The 14,800-nt window shown below is 48.1% G+C and overlaps 1 protein-coding gene across 4 annotated transcripts in view; it reads left to right on the top strand.

Moving 5' to 3' along the window:
• The window catches only part of ST7L (suppression of tumorigenicity 7 like), a 1,501,068-nt gene that overhangs the window by 417,285 nt on the left and 1,068,983 nt on the right, over positions 1–14,800 (top strand). The gene's annotated exons all lie outside the window — the stretch shown is intronic.

The following is a 14,800-nucleotide window of genomic DNA, read 5'->3' as shown; positions in this document are numbered from 1 at the left end:
GTGAGGTTATCTGTAGAGTGTCGGACAAAGAGCAAGATATTGTCTGCATACATAAGATACCTATAAGGAGCCTGTGCCAAATTGTAAATCTTGAAGAAAACTTCTGTCCTCCAGATGTTGAGCAGGGTGCCAAAGCAATGATAACAAGCATTTGCAATGCAATAGGTCTCGCATTTGTGAGATTTGAGATATTGGCATTGTAAATGACAATGCCTTTAATGTATGTCTTTAAAAAACTTGCAATGATGAAAGGCATTGTCATTTAAAATACCAATAGGTCAAATGCAATTGCAATTTTGTAACAGTTCCGTGCATTTCTTCCACTTGCAGTACTTTTAGTAAATGCATAACGTACTGAAATAAAACAAGAATTCTCATTGGTTGACCAACTTCTAACTTTTGATTAGCTGGACAAATCCTAACTTTCCAATGATTGTGCTAATTTGTCTTATTGTTCTTAAACCCCAAGGGGCTTATTTACAAACCCCTTGCGTCTTCGATGCCTCACTTTTAATATGGGAAACAGTGACGCACCGGCGGCGCAAGGGGCTTGTAAATAATCCCCCAAGTGTATTTGGGCAGTGGAACTCTAGTTTGAGCGCGCACATCAACTGTATAAAGATGCCCATTCAAATGGAAGATTAAAACACCTTCTGTGATTACCAAGATGTTACTAATTTAAAATTAACGAGGTATTGAGTGGCAGAGTCTTAGGGAACAGATGTGGAAAAGGGATGCTGGACCTAGGTGGGGATGTCTCTCACTAACTTTTTGTAGCACCTTTAAAAAGTATTCTGTTCCTTAAATGGCAAAAAACCTATAGTTCCCTTCACATATTTTGAAAAGCTGGTTTCATATTTGACTTAACACCCCAGGATTATTTGCTTCAACCTGCTCCATGGAAGAGACTTTAAATTGAACATCTCATATTCAGCAACATGGTGCCCATTGCATTATGAACCTAGAATGTGAGCACACAAGTTAATTAGAAATCTGCGGTGAAGCTTTCCCATTCCCAACATTGAGGAATCATTTGACAAACTGTTGCTGCTGTTGAATGCACATGTTTCAGTTATCCTACCAAGACGTTCTCCCTATATGTACGATGAAAATATTTGAGAATGTATTTCTTCCAGGGCAAATTCGTCCTCCAGACAAAAGTGTCTTTCCTGCGTAAGTTAGTTAACTAATTTCCTTATATGGCAATCCATCACCCTGCCAACTTTCCATGCACTTTCCCACCCCTCCCAGGAGTAAAAGGTTGTCATCACCTTGACTCTAAGATGGCACATCGCTTCTATCTAGACTGAACCTGGGATTACTGATAGAATGACCAACTTTTTTGGGTTTCTTCCTGGCCAGTAAGAAAGGAAAAACAGTGCAAAAGAGATGGATAGTATTATGCATCAAGATCTGCTATGGGCTAGCCATGAAACAATACAGCCAGAAGGCTTGCATGCTCACTCTACCAGAGTGAAGGCTGCTACCACTGTGCTGGTGTTCCAGTTCTGGACATTTGCCAGGCTGTGAAGTTCACACGTTAAAGAAGCATTACTAGCTGGATAGGCAGGTCTGGAGGGCCAGGCATTTTGCTCGATCTGTCCTGCAGGATGTCATGGTTTGAGTCATTCCACAGACCCACCACCAGAGGAGGTGGACTGCTTTGGTATCTATTCACAAGACAAGGAATATGCGGTTGGAAGTCTGTATTAGAAGAACTTGTGACTTACCTTCGGTAACACCATTTCTGGTAGAGACTCATTTCTGACCGCATATTCCCCACCGACCCTTTCTCCTCCTTGTCCTGTGGAATGGATACAAACTGTCCATTAACAAGGTGCCAAATCTGCACACTGCACTTTCTAATTTCCATACCGCCGTGCCTGATGGCATGGACAGAGATCAGTAAAAGTCTGACATCAGTGCACTGAGGTGGTGCATATGTGAGGCTCCGACTTCATATCTGGGGTGGACGGAAGTAACGCAGAGCCGCATGACTGCACCTGTTGATGAGCTAGGAAATTGCTGAACAGTTTCTGTATCCAGTATGTGTCTGGGAAAATTCAAAAGGTCAGTAATCTGTTGTTAGAGCCCCTACCAGAAAAGGCATTAACCAAGGCAGGTAACTTATTCTTGGAGAATGATCTGACATTCAAAACTTATTTATCCAATATCAATGACTAATTCCCAAGACATTGATTGTGAAGTCATTGCTTATGTATGGTGATATTTTTTCCACAGATAGATGAGCACAGGAGCTTTCAAGGATTCAGAATTTAAGATAAAGCATGTCAATTAGGGGGGCGTGGCTGGCTAGCCAAGAAGGCGGACACACTCCAGCTAGGCTCAGGATCCTGGCCCAGTTATCTGACCCATTACATGCGCGAACAGTGCCATCTGTGCCTGCAAAGGGGTTCCTCATGAGATGGCGGAACACTGAGCTGGTGGCAATTTAGAGGAGTTGGGCGCGCAAAGTCAGTCCTAACCCAGGCCCTACCCCCGCATGGTGTGCTGGCTACATGGCTGTCGACTGTCACAGGTAGCTGCTGCTACGTGAAATGCAGGCCAGATAACGGAAGAGGAAGACACCGCTGCCGCCTGGACTCTCAATCACCTAGAGTGGCCCTTACGGGTGTGTGGCCAATGCCTGGAAGTGCTGACAGTTCCCTAATGCCTGGAGGCCTCGCTGGGCCTCATCGGAGACCCAGAGTGGGAGCTACCAGTGCTGTGGAGTTGCTGCAGCCTGACTGTGGCATGCAGCAATAAACATCAAGGTGGCGGCGATCACCCTTACCTTGTGGTGAAGTGTGGTCCATCACATAGAAACACAGCGCTCACCTATGTGAGAAGGATGCATGGTGCCCCTTGGAGCTGTGATTGGTAGAGACCCTCCTGTGTGCTGGCATGGGGAGGCCTGCATTGCATAACAAGCGCCACCACCACACCACTGTGCACGGAGGAGATTGCTGATGGTGGGCTGCACGTCTCTGCATCACAAGTTGAAGGTTGTGTTGCCCGGACGCTGTGGAGGGTGAGGCCCCTGAGCTGTGCCGAACTTGTGTGGTGGGAGTGCCATGACTTGACGCCTAAGAGGGCCCTGTTGCATCAACTGCATTGGGATATTCTCCAGCAGACTACGCGGCGACTGCTGTGCCCAGGCTTGTGAAATCCGGCCTGGCTGAGTCACAGATTCAGAGAGGGCGCGGGGGATTGAGCCCCTGGTGTCAATGTCCAGGTGAGGAGAAGGTGGGATGGGGAGCGTAGGAGACCCGGTGGTGGTTTTGGGCCCAGGCCTAGCGCCTGTAGGTAGCGCACACAGTTCCCATAGAAATCCCTGTGCTGCAGTGGACCCACATCGCCCAGAGCACCACACAAGACTGGTGGGGGACTCCACTAACTGCCTCTAATCTCTGATATCAGCTGTTGGTGGCCAGGGGCACAGAGGTCGGCTCGGGCCCAGACCCTTGGGCGCACAGCTTGATCCGCTGTTAATCAAAAGAGCACCAGGGAACACAGTATCCAGTCGCCATTGTCAGATCGGAGGAGGCGACCGGGCAACACTGTCTTTCCTTGCCCCCTGTTAATGCGTTCTCGGGTGTACGGGTTCTCCATCTGTGTTGCCCGAACCGAGATTTCTGGCTAGCATTCACCTGACTGGAGGAGAAGGGCCGGATGGCCACCCTGCCCTGCACGGCCTGTCATATGATGGGCGGCCTGCGCACGGGGGCGGCATCAACACCTGCCTGCTCCCCTGTGTCGATGGACCGATAGAGCGGCTGGGGGTCACAAACCACCGGAGAAGGCGACCGTGGACACCCTAGAGTCCGTACTCGCTGTTGTGGAGAAAATAGATACCTCCCTCGAACAAACGCGCACTTACCTTGAGGGCAGCATCGACAAAACCACAGTCGACTTCACTCTGCTATGCGCAGATCATCGCAATGGCACATGTAAAGTCGATAGTAGAAGGAGCTGATGCAGTGGCATATACTGAGACATGGTTGCGTGACCTACTGCCAGCAGGTGCACTCTTCCCTATTCTTTGTTGTGGAGAGGGCCCATCGAGTGCCAGCGAGCCGTCCGCTGCTGGGGGCAGGTCCTAGACCCTTTGTCTTCCACCTCCTTAACTACAGGAATTGTGATGCTGTCCTGAGGGAGGTACGCAAGCTGGGGGAGGTGAAAGTGGATAATGCCACAGTACTCCTCTTCCCCGACTATGCCACGAGGGTGCAGAGGGGGTTGTTTCTAGTGGTTAAGCAATGCCTCCGAGAGTTGGGAATCAAATATTCCATCCTGTTCCCGGCAAGGCTGTTAGGGGTCTCAGATGGTAACACGTGATTCTCTGATGCTGCTGAAGAGGTGTGGATATGGCTAGAATGTACTGGTCACCAGGTGCTGCAGACAGGGAGTGACGAGTCTGCGCAACAAGCTGCCTTCCGCGGAGCGAGCCGTAGTTGGAGACGTAGGAGAGAGCACATACTGAGCTGCTGCCACAACTACAAGCCACCTCCAAACTGGAGCAGGTTTTACAAGAGACGCAGAAGGCGCTGCAGGCAGCAGCTACGAGCGCAATCGCACTCAGAGACAGGATCAGACACTTTCTCTGAGGGCTCCCCCAGCAATGATGGCTCCAGTGCGACGTGGCCATCCGGTGCAGAGTTCGGGAGCCCCCGGATGTGAATCGTCAGACGGCAGATGACCCAATTTAAGGTGTTGACTGCCAAATGGAGCATGTGGTGCGGAGATATCTGATGCATTCGTGTGGGCCTCTGGTGCGCCGTCTGAGATGGTGCCAATGACGGAGAGATGGAAGGCTGTCTGGGAAGCTCGACGCCTGCCCTCACAGCTGGACTGAAGACTGATACAAATGACACTGAGTGCTCATTCCAGTGGACATGTGGGGTACTGGTGTGCTAGACTCTCAACCCCCTAGTGCCTTAAGCTCTATTTGGCTGACGCTACTTGCCAGCAGTTACCATAAGGCGTTCTTGCCAGTTTGGGTATACACTTTGTCCCTCCACTCTTCTGCTGTTCAGTGTTACAATACTCCCGTTCTCCCCCTCACCTTATTGTTTAACATGAGCATATTTCAAGCAATGTTGTCCTGCAGGTGCTGCCCACATCTGCAGGCTTTTGACAGGATACAATGCTTCCTCTCTCCTGCTGCGGTCCCCATGTACCTATTCTATGCACGTCGGTTACTAACATAAACACCTGGAATGTGAGGGGCATGCACACGCCATTGCTTTGCTACGCTGTGTATTCCTACCTGAAGCGCAGGTGAGCCCACATTGCGTTATTGCAGGAAACACATCACACTGCCTGAAGCCCGCAAGCCCCAGCGGCGATGGCTTGGTTGGGTATTTGCAACAGAGTACGTGTTTGCAGTGGAGATGGAGGTGGAGGAGGCGGGGAATGCAACATATTCGTACTGGAGACGTTGGATGTGAAGCGTTTATTACTCGGGAATGCGTGCGCACCTAATAGAGGACCAGATTACCTTTTTACGCACTTATTCTGGTGCGCTAGCCCGCTGGAGCACCATCCCCTCGCTCATAGGGAGAGATTTCAACGCTGTCACCAATCTGGCATTAGACAGGTCTTTCACACTGCTTCCCCGTACAGTTCCCATGTCTAACGCCCAGGTACTGGGAGAATGGCTGCAGCACTGGCGCTTAGCTGACGTCTGGAGAGCGTTGAACCCGGATGCGCTTGTATATTCTTTTTATTCCTCACAGCATGACCTCCACGTCCGCATTGATGGCATTGTGAGCTACTCCCGGTTTGTCGGCGTATAGACTACCTGGGGCGCACACACTCGGATCAAAACCTCCAGCTTCTCCTGCTGGAATTTGAAGACACTGAACAGGTTGTGCATTTCTGGCACCACCCGCCTGCAGCGATATACTATTGATACCTGTAGTGTAGTGCACAGTGGACGCAACCATGTTACCTCAGGCAGTGGGGAAGATCTCGGTCATGTAGCTGTGTTGTCCCCCCCCTGGAAGCGGATTGGGCTGGTCCAACGTACGCCACTCCAGCGTAGGAGTATGACTAAATAGGCCAGGCCCTGGGCGTGGTTCACTTGTGGGAAGACCAACGAGTCTGCCAGAGCGGCTGTCCTCACCCAGGCACATGGCTGCCGCCATGACCGCGAGCCTCTTCGACACAGGCCCCGTGCGAACCCAGCGGCACAGCTCCGCAGACTTATGTCTGTACCTACTACTGCCTTCGATCTACACCGCGGACACCAGGGCTCACAATTCAGATGCAGTGGCGATTGCAGATGACGCAGTCCAGTTTGCAAGACACGTTGCTCCCAGTGGTACCCGTCTGGACCACGTATCATCGCAGGCTACACGTACGCTGTGTGCTTCAGGTGCTACTATTTCACTGCACCATAATTCATCGCCACGTGGCCTTATCAAGGCAGAATTCATTAGACAAAAGACATTTCTTCCAGTGCGGCACGTGGGGACCACGCATCATCGCAGGGTGCGCACATGCTGAGTACTCCAGGTGCCACTAACTGTGCAGCTCAACTCAACGCCACGTGGATGTGCGCCCATCCTGACCGCTGCCTCCGCCCTACACTGATTACACTCAAGATTAGTAGCGACGCAAATTGTGTAAGAGACTATAAAGGGTTTAGCAAACCGAATGCTCTCAATCTGTGCAACCCAAGTCAATGTCACGTGCCTGTGGGCCTTTGCTGACCGCTGCCTCCGGCCTACACTGTGGAAGACCGGCGACACCTGGTGGCAACTAACCCTGTTCAACACAAGCAGATCCAAGATGTGCCCACATGTGTAACTGTGTCCTGAGTCCTGAATGGCAGCGACCCCAACTTTGTGGCAGCGACCATAGCACCAGACTCCCTTTAATCAGTGAGGGATATTTGCATATGGAATGTCAGCGACACGTAGTGCCACTGAATCTGCATTACGCAGGCCGGTGGGGCCACCAACGTATGCACGTGGCTGTAGGTCCTTGCTCACCGCTTCCTCTGGCCTACACTGTGAAGACCGGTGACACATGGTGCCACCAACCGTTTTCAACACAAGCCGATCCCACACGTGGAACTGTGTCCTGAGTCCTGTATGGCAGTGACCCCAGCTCCATAAGACCACCACAGCAGCAGACTCCCTTTGATCAGTGAGGCATATTTCCATATGCAACGGCGGCGACACGTGGTGCCACTAACCCTCTTTAACACAAGCCGATCCCACATGTGTAACTGTGTCCTTAATGGCACTGACCCCAAGTCCGTGGCACCGACCACAGCACCACACTCCCTTTGATCAGTGAGGCATATTTCGATATGCCAGGCCGGCGACCCTTAGTCCCTCAAACCCTCTCTAACACAAGCCGATCCCACATGTGTAACTGTGTCCTGAGTCCTGAATGGCGGTGACCCCAAGTCCATGGTACCAACCACATCACCACTCCCTTCGATTAGTGAGAGGTATTTCCATATGCAACTACAGAGTCCAGTAGTCAAGTAACTATCACAGTCCTACACCCTACATATTATCCTTTTAGTATCCTTGCTTCAAGAAAGTTTTTTATATCAGTTATAGCTTTACTATAATGACCAAATTAATCTTCAAGTGCAAACCAACATGGAATAGCAGTCTACACTGTGGGTAGGACAGCTCGCAATTCCAATTTTAAATGCTAATTTCTAACAAAAAGATTGTACTCCGTAAATACAACACTTCGTCAGTGTATTATATACTTATTTAATCTTTTCTTGATATGCCTACACTGCACTCAGTAGGGCTCACAATTAAAATGATTCTTCATTCATTATCTACAGAGTCCACTAGGCAAGTAACTATTATAGGTCTCACATATACATAATATCCTTTTAGTATTCTTTCTTCTTGAACATTTTTAGTTATAGCTTTAGTACAATCACCAAATTCATTTTCAAGTACAAAGTACAAACAAACACTCATTAGCAGTCTACACTGCGGGCAGCAGAGCTCGCAATTTGAATTTTGGACGCGTGGTGTCAACTAACCCGGTTCCCCACAAGCCGATCCCACATGTGTAACTGTGTCATGAGTCCTGAATGGCAGTGACCCCAAGTCCATGGCAGCGACCATAGCACCACACTCCCTTTGATCAGTGAGGCATATTTCGATATGCAAGGCTGGCAACACTTAGTCCCAATGTCAATGTCAATGTCAAAGGTTTTTATATAGCTCAACTTATCACTGTGAGGTCTCAAGGCGCTTGACCACATGTGAGGCTTTATACAATATGCCAAGTTTACTTTGGGAAGAGCCAGGTTTTTAGAGTTTTGCGGAATTGTTTGTGTTCAGTGATGGATAGGAGGTGGGGAGGCAGTTTGTTCCAGAGCAAAGGGGCAAGATAGGAAAAAGAACGATGCCCGTATCTGGAGGTCCGGACACGTGGTTGGATCAGAAATTATTTGTTGCTGGACCTTAAGGGTCTTTTGGGTACATACCAATTGAGTTTCTTTTGGAGGTATTTAGGCCCGTTGTTATACAAAGTATTGTGAGTTATACTCAGGATCTTAAAATGGCTTCTCTGATGAATTGGAGCCAATGGTGCTTTTTCAGACAGGGCGCAGAAGCTGTTCTGGGAGGCAGATCCAGGACTAATCTGGCTGCTGCATTCTGGAGGGTCTGCAGTTTTGCAAGCAGGTCCTCGCTGAGTGCAGCATGCAGGGCATTGCCATAATCAAGATGGCTGACGATCAGGCCCTGTACCAAGGGTTTCCTGGCTTCTATGGGAAGCCACTTGAAGATATTTCTGAGGCTGCGCATGATTCCATAACAAGTACCTGTCACTTTGGTAATATGATTTTTCATGGACAGGGCACAGTCTATTGTTATTCCTAAGTTACGCACTGCTGATTTTGGGGAGGGACATACTCCCAGTTCCGGTGGCCACCAATCTTGTGTCCAGCATTTCTCTGCTTTGCCGAACAAGATGATTTCGGTTTTACTAGCGTTCAATTAAAGTTTGTTGTTACTCATCCAACTGCTTATCTCAATCATGCAGTTTTTAAAACGGGAGCGGGTGCCAGTATGGTCTGTACCGCATGTGATAAGCAGTTGGGTGTCGTCGGCGTACAATACGGTTTCAAAACCGTATGAGTGAATGATTTTCGCCAGCGGGGTTAAGTACAGGTTAAACAGCAGTGGGCTTAGGATTGACCCCTGGGGGACCCCCACTGTTACAGGGCGACTACTGGAGACCAGAGTATCGACTCGAACAGTGGTGAGGCGGCCTGTAAGGTAGTTTTCAAGCCAACCAAGGGTCCTTCCTCTGATACCTATCTCCCACAGACGATGTATCAAGATGCTGTGGGAGATGGTATCACATGCTGCGGATAGGTCCAGGAGGATGAGGACAGCTGATTCGCCTCTACCCACCGCAAGCCTGATATTATCCACAATCTTGATGATCGCAGTCTCGGTGCTGTGAGCCGTACGGAAACCGGATTGGGAAGGATCCAGGACCCCGTGTAACTCTGTAAAGGCCGTGAGCCGTTTGTTTACTAGATGTTCCAACACTTTCCCAAAAAAGGGTAGCAAAGAAATAGGCCGGTAGTGAGCTGGTAATGTCGGAACATCAGAGGGTTTCTTTAAAATTGGCTTAACTTGTGCGTGTTTCCATTTGGACGGCACAGTAGCTTGCTCAAGTGAGGTGTTAAAAATTATAGTAAGAGAGTTGGCTAGCAGTGGCGTAATTTTAGTGCAACGGCGGGGAGGGAAAGGGTCCATAGGGGAGCCAGATTTTATTCTATTTAGGCCCTCCAGTGTTTCAGTGACTGTTATCGGATCAAATTCGGTCAAACAAGGAATGTCATTGGAACCAGCCAAAGGGGAAGATAATATCACTAACCCTCTTTAACACAAGCCGATCTCACATGTGTAACTGTGTCCTGAGTCCTGAATGGCAGTGACCCGAATTTCGTGACAGCGACCACAGCACCACACTCCCTTAGATTAGTGAGGGGAATTTGCATATGGAAGGCCAGCGACACGTGGTGCCACTGAACCTGCACTACGCAGGCAGGTGGGGCCACCAAAGTATGCACGTGTCTGTGGACCCTTGCACACCACTACCTCTGACCTACACTACGGTGAGCACGCCTTACAATTGAGATAGAGTCCTGATTCCATATGACGCAGTCCAGTAGGCAAGACACATTGCTCCCAGTGCGGACCGTCCACACCAAGCATCATCACAGGCTCATAAAGTCTCAATTCTTCTGGTGCCACCAACCCTATTTAACACAAGCCATTCCCACATCTGTGACTGTGTCCTGAGTCCTAAATGGCAGTGACCCCAAATTCCTGGTAGCGACCACAGCAGCAGACTCCCTTCGATCAGTGAGGCATATTTCGATATGCAAGGCCGGCGAGACGTACTGCCACTAACCATCTTTAACAGTAGACGATCCCACATGTGTAACTGTGTCCTGAGTCCTGAATGACAGCTACCCCCAAGTCCATGGCAGCGACCACAGCACCATACTCCCTTTGATTTGTGAGGCATATTTACATATGCAAGGCCAGCGAGACGTACTCCCACTAACCCTCTTTAACACAAGCCGATCCCACATGTGTAACTGTGTCCTGAGTCGTGAATGGCAGTGACCCCAAGTCCGTGGCAGCGTCCACATCACCATACTCCCTTCGATTTGTGAGGCATATTTCGATGTGCAAGGCCGACGACACGTAAGCCCCTAACCCTCTTTAACACAAGCCGATCCTACATGTGTAGTTGTGTCTTTAGTCCTGAATAACAGTGACCCGAACTTCGTAACAGTGACCCCAGCACTACACTTCATTCGATTAGTGAGGGGTATTTGCATATGGAAGGCTGGCGACACCTGGTGCCACTGAACCTGCACTACTACGCAGGCCGGTGAGGCCACCAACGTATGCACGTGGCTGTGAGCCCTTGCTCACCGCTACCTCTGGCCTACACTACGGTCAGCAGAGCTCACATTTCAGACAGAGTCCTGATTCCACCTGACGCAGTCCAGTAGACAACACACATTGCTCCCAGTAAGGCCGTCCACTCCAGGCTCCATCACAGGCTCATACAGTCTCAATGCTTCTGCTGCCGCTAACCCTATTTAACACAAGCCAATCCCACATGTGTAACTGTGTCCTGAGTCCTGAATGGCAGTGACCCCAACTTCGTGGCAGCGACCACAGCACCAGACTCCCTTCAGTCTTATTTATTGTTCTTTTCTTTAAATATTTTTTTAATGTAAATCTATACATGACTAAGATTCTTCTTTGTCCAACCGAAGAGGGACACTTCCGGGCCCAAGAATGTTGTTGGGGGTATGTTGGTGATGTGGGAAGAGGGTGCATTATCTGCTGATGTGGGGAGAGGCAGCGTCAAAGGGGTATCTATCACAGGAAGAACTCCAATATGTTTTCACAAATGCCTCGGACAGATGCCAGCTGACGGACTGAATCACAAAATGATTCTTCAATACTTATGTAGTGTGAGTTATGAACAGTTCGCACCCAGGGCTCGCAGAGGGACAGCTGCGGCCCGTCCGCTCGACTCAGACGCAGTACTACGAGCCGTCCGCGTCATTGTAGCTATCCCTGCCCTGCTCCGTTGTATGCCACGCCACTCCGATTACGTTCAGACATTGTCCCCACATAGCTACCTGTCGCAGGCCTACTCACTGGTGGTGTGCAGGTCAGTGGTCTAGTTCTCAACACCTCACAGCCACTCCCTGAGGGCAGGTTTGCACACACAACACACCCATCTGGCACATGCGTCACCGGCCATGTGACCTCGCAAATATAATAGATCGACAACGTCACATCCTTTATTGCCGGTGCTGACTGGATGGCGGACGCTCCACAGGTCTCAACCATAAAGAGTCCTTGAAAAGTTGCGCAAAAGGTTAGCCGCACCCTGAGCTGTATGGTCGTCAGGGGCCTACCGTCCCCTTGGCGCGGACTTGAGATGCACAGGGTTAGTGCCACCTGAAGCTCATGTGGCCATCAGGAGCCTACCACCATGTGGCACGGACTTGAGTTCCACAGACTTAGCAGCACCAAAAGCTGATGTGGTCTCCGCCATTGATGACTCAGAACTCAGCGACATGTGTGAGATCTGCCAGGCCGCAGAGAACCTGATTTGGTCTCCGCCATTGATGACTCAGGACTCAGCGACATGTGTGAGATCTACCAGGCCGTGCAGAAGATGATGTGGTCACCGCCATTGATGACTGAGGACTCAGCGGCATGTGTGAGATCTGCCGGGCCGTGGAGAAGATGATGTGGTCTCCGCCATTCAGGACTCAGCGACATCAGCACAGAAGCTGATGTGGTCTCCGCCATTCATGACTCAAGACTCAGCGACATCTAGACGGGCCCGTGGTGTGCCCACTGCTGCACACTCCGGCGGCATCAGGTTATTATTTGCTCCTGGAAGCGCAGGGAGGGCAGTCTCTGTGTGTCTCTCTATCTCTCTCTCTCTCTCTCTCTCTCTCTCTCTCTCTCTCTCTCTCTCTCTCTATCTCTCTCTCTCCCTCTCTCTCTCTCTCTCTCTCTCTCTCTCCCCCTTTCCCTTTCCCTTTCTCTCTCTCTCTCTCTCCCTTTCCCTTTCCCTTTCTCTCTCTCTCTCTCTCTCTCTTTCTCTTTCTTTCTCTCTCTTCTCTTTCTCTTTCTCTCTCTTCTCTTTCTCTTTCTCTCTCTTCTCTTTCTCTCTCCATTCCTTTCCTTCTGTCTCTCTCTTCCTTCTCCCTTTCTCACTCCCTTTCTTTCCTTCCCTCTCTTTTTCTCTCTGGCTTTTTTTCCTTCTCTGTGTCTCACTCTTTTGATATGCGCATTACATACATCCTTATTTTGTGCTTTATTTTCCAGGCTCTGTTGTTGACATCCATGGTACCCACAGGAGTGTTCCGCCTTGTTGTTTTGTATTTGTTTTGTTAAATTGTGTTTATTAGTTTATCGTATATATATATATATATATATATATATATATATATATATATATATATATATTCACTGAAAAAACCATAGGTTATAGACCATATATAGTTAGGAATTAGCATTTACAAAACCTTGAAAATTCACTGAAAAAACCATAGGTTATAGACCATATATAGTTAGGGATTAGCATTTACAAAACCTTATTTTACTCACACAAAACCATTGAAATTCCATATATAGTTAGTTGTACTAACTATATATCGCGCACCCGCAATCCACTGCTGATCATGTCACATATTACATCATTCATGACATGGTCAGTGACATCACTGATGACATCACTGATGACATCTCAAATGACATCACTGATGACATCACTGATGACATCTCAATGACATGACTGATGACATCACTGATGACATCTCATTTGACATTACTGATGACATCACTGATGACATCATTCATGTGATAATACGATGAACTTCTTCAGACTCTAAAATAACCTTAGATACACTCAGTGTAAACAGACACTCACAGACTGTCACTCATCCATGGAGTTACTCACACACCTACTCAGTCATGCAAAGAATCAATTACACCTCCATTTCCTCAACTATACAGTTATACATACCTTACTTATTCAAACATATACTAACACATATTTACTCTCTTTTACAATCCCTGATACAAGTTCACAATGATCAATACAGCCACTCACACATTCACTGGCTCTTATGCACAGTTATTTATATATGTCAACTCTCACATGTACTGTGTTTTACATATGTTCTTACTTTGACATGTAGCACTCAGATATCCATTCACTCACCAATGCACTCAGTCAACCGCCCATACACCTGTTTCCACATGCACTTTTGAATCCATATATCTAGTGAATCAACTGCTTACACATCTATGCACAGTCATACACCTCCCAGCCACCCACACACACACTCAGTCTCCCATACAAATACTTGGGCAACCAATCAATAACCCATATACTTACTCATATAGCTACTGATCAACACATGCAGCAGTTTACAGAACAACAGACATAATGATGCACAAATTAAGACAGTTTACTCACTAACCCATGCACTCAGTGACACACATTTAATCACTCACTCATACAGTCAGTCACGCACCTACTAAATCCTTCATCCAGACACTTATACATCCACTCATTCTTCAATATGTAAGACATTTGAGATGTCATCAGTGATGTCATCAGTGATGTCATCAGTGATGTCATCAGTCATGTCATTGAGATGTCATCAGTGATGTCATCAGTGATGTCATTTGAGATGTCATCAGTGATGTCATCAGTGATGTCACTGACCATGTCATGAATGATGTAATATGTGACATGATCAGCAGTGGATTGCGGGTGCGCGATATATAGTTAGTACAACTAACTATATATGGAATTTCAATGGTTTTGTGTGAGTAAAATAAGGTTTTGTAAATGCTAATCCCTAACTATATATGGTCTATAACCTATGGTTTTTTCAGTGAATTTTCAAGGTTTTGTAAATGCTAATTCCTAACTATATATGGTCTATAACCTATGGTTTTTTCAGTGAATTTCAATGGTTTTTTAATAGCAAATATCAAATCCTTTACAATGTATTCTTCTTTAAATCGAAAAATATTTTTTACATGTTTTTAATACAATTTTTTAGGTTTCGTAACCTGGCGAGGGGCGAAGCCCCTCCCAGATCGAAATCTGTTGTTTTCAATAGTGAGGTTAGGACAGCCTCTGTTTCCAATTGGCTAGCTCCATAAATGGAGGCTAGCCATTGGGAGACAGAGGCTGTCAATCGCGGTTTCTCACGAAAACGCGATTC

This window comes from Lissotriton helveticus, chromosome 5_1 (genome assembly GCF_964261635.1).
Source record: "Lissotriton helveticus chromosome 5_1, aLisHel1.1, whole genome shotgun sequence".
Classification (NCBI taxonomy): domain Eukaryota; kingdom Metazoa; phylum Chordata; class Amphibia; order Caudata; family Salamandridae; genus Lissotriton; species Lissotriton helveticus.
This window is presented reverse-complemented; position numbering and strand designations above follow the sequence as displayed.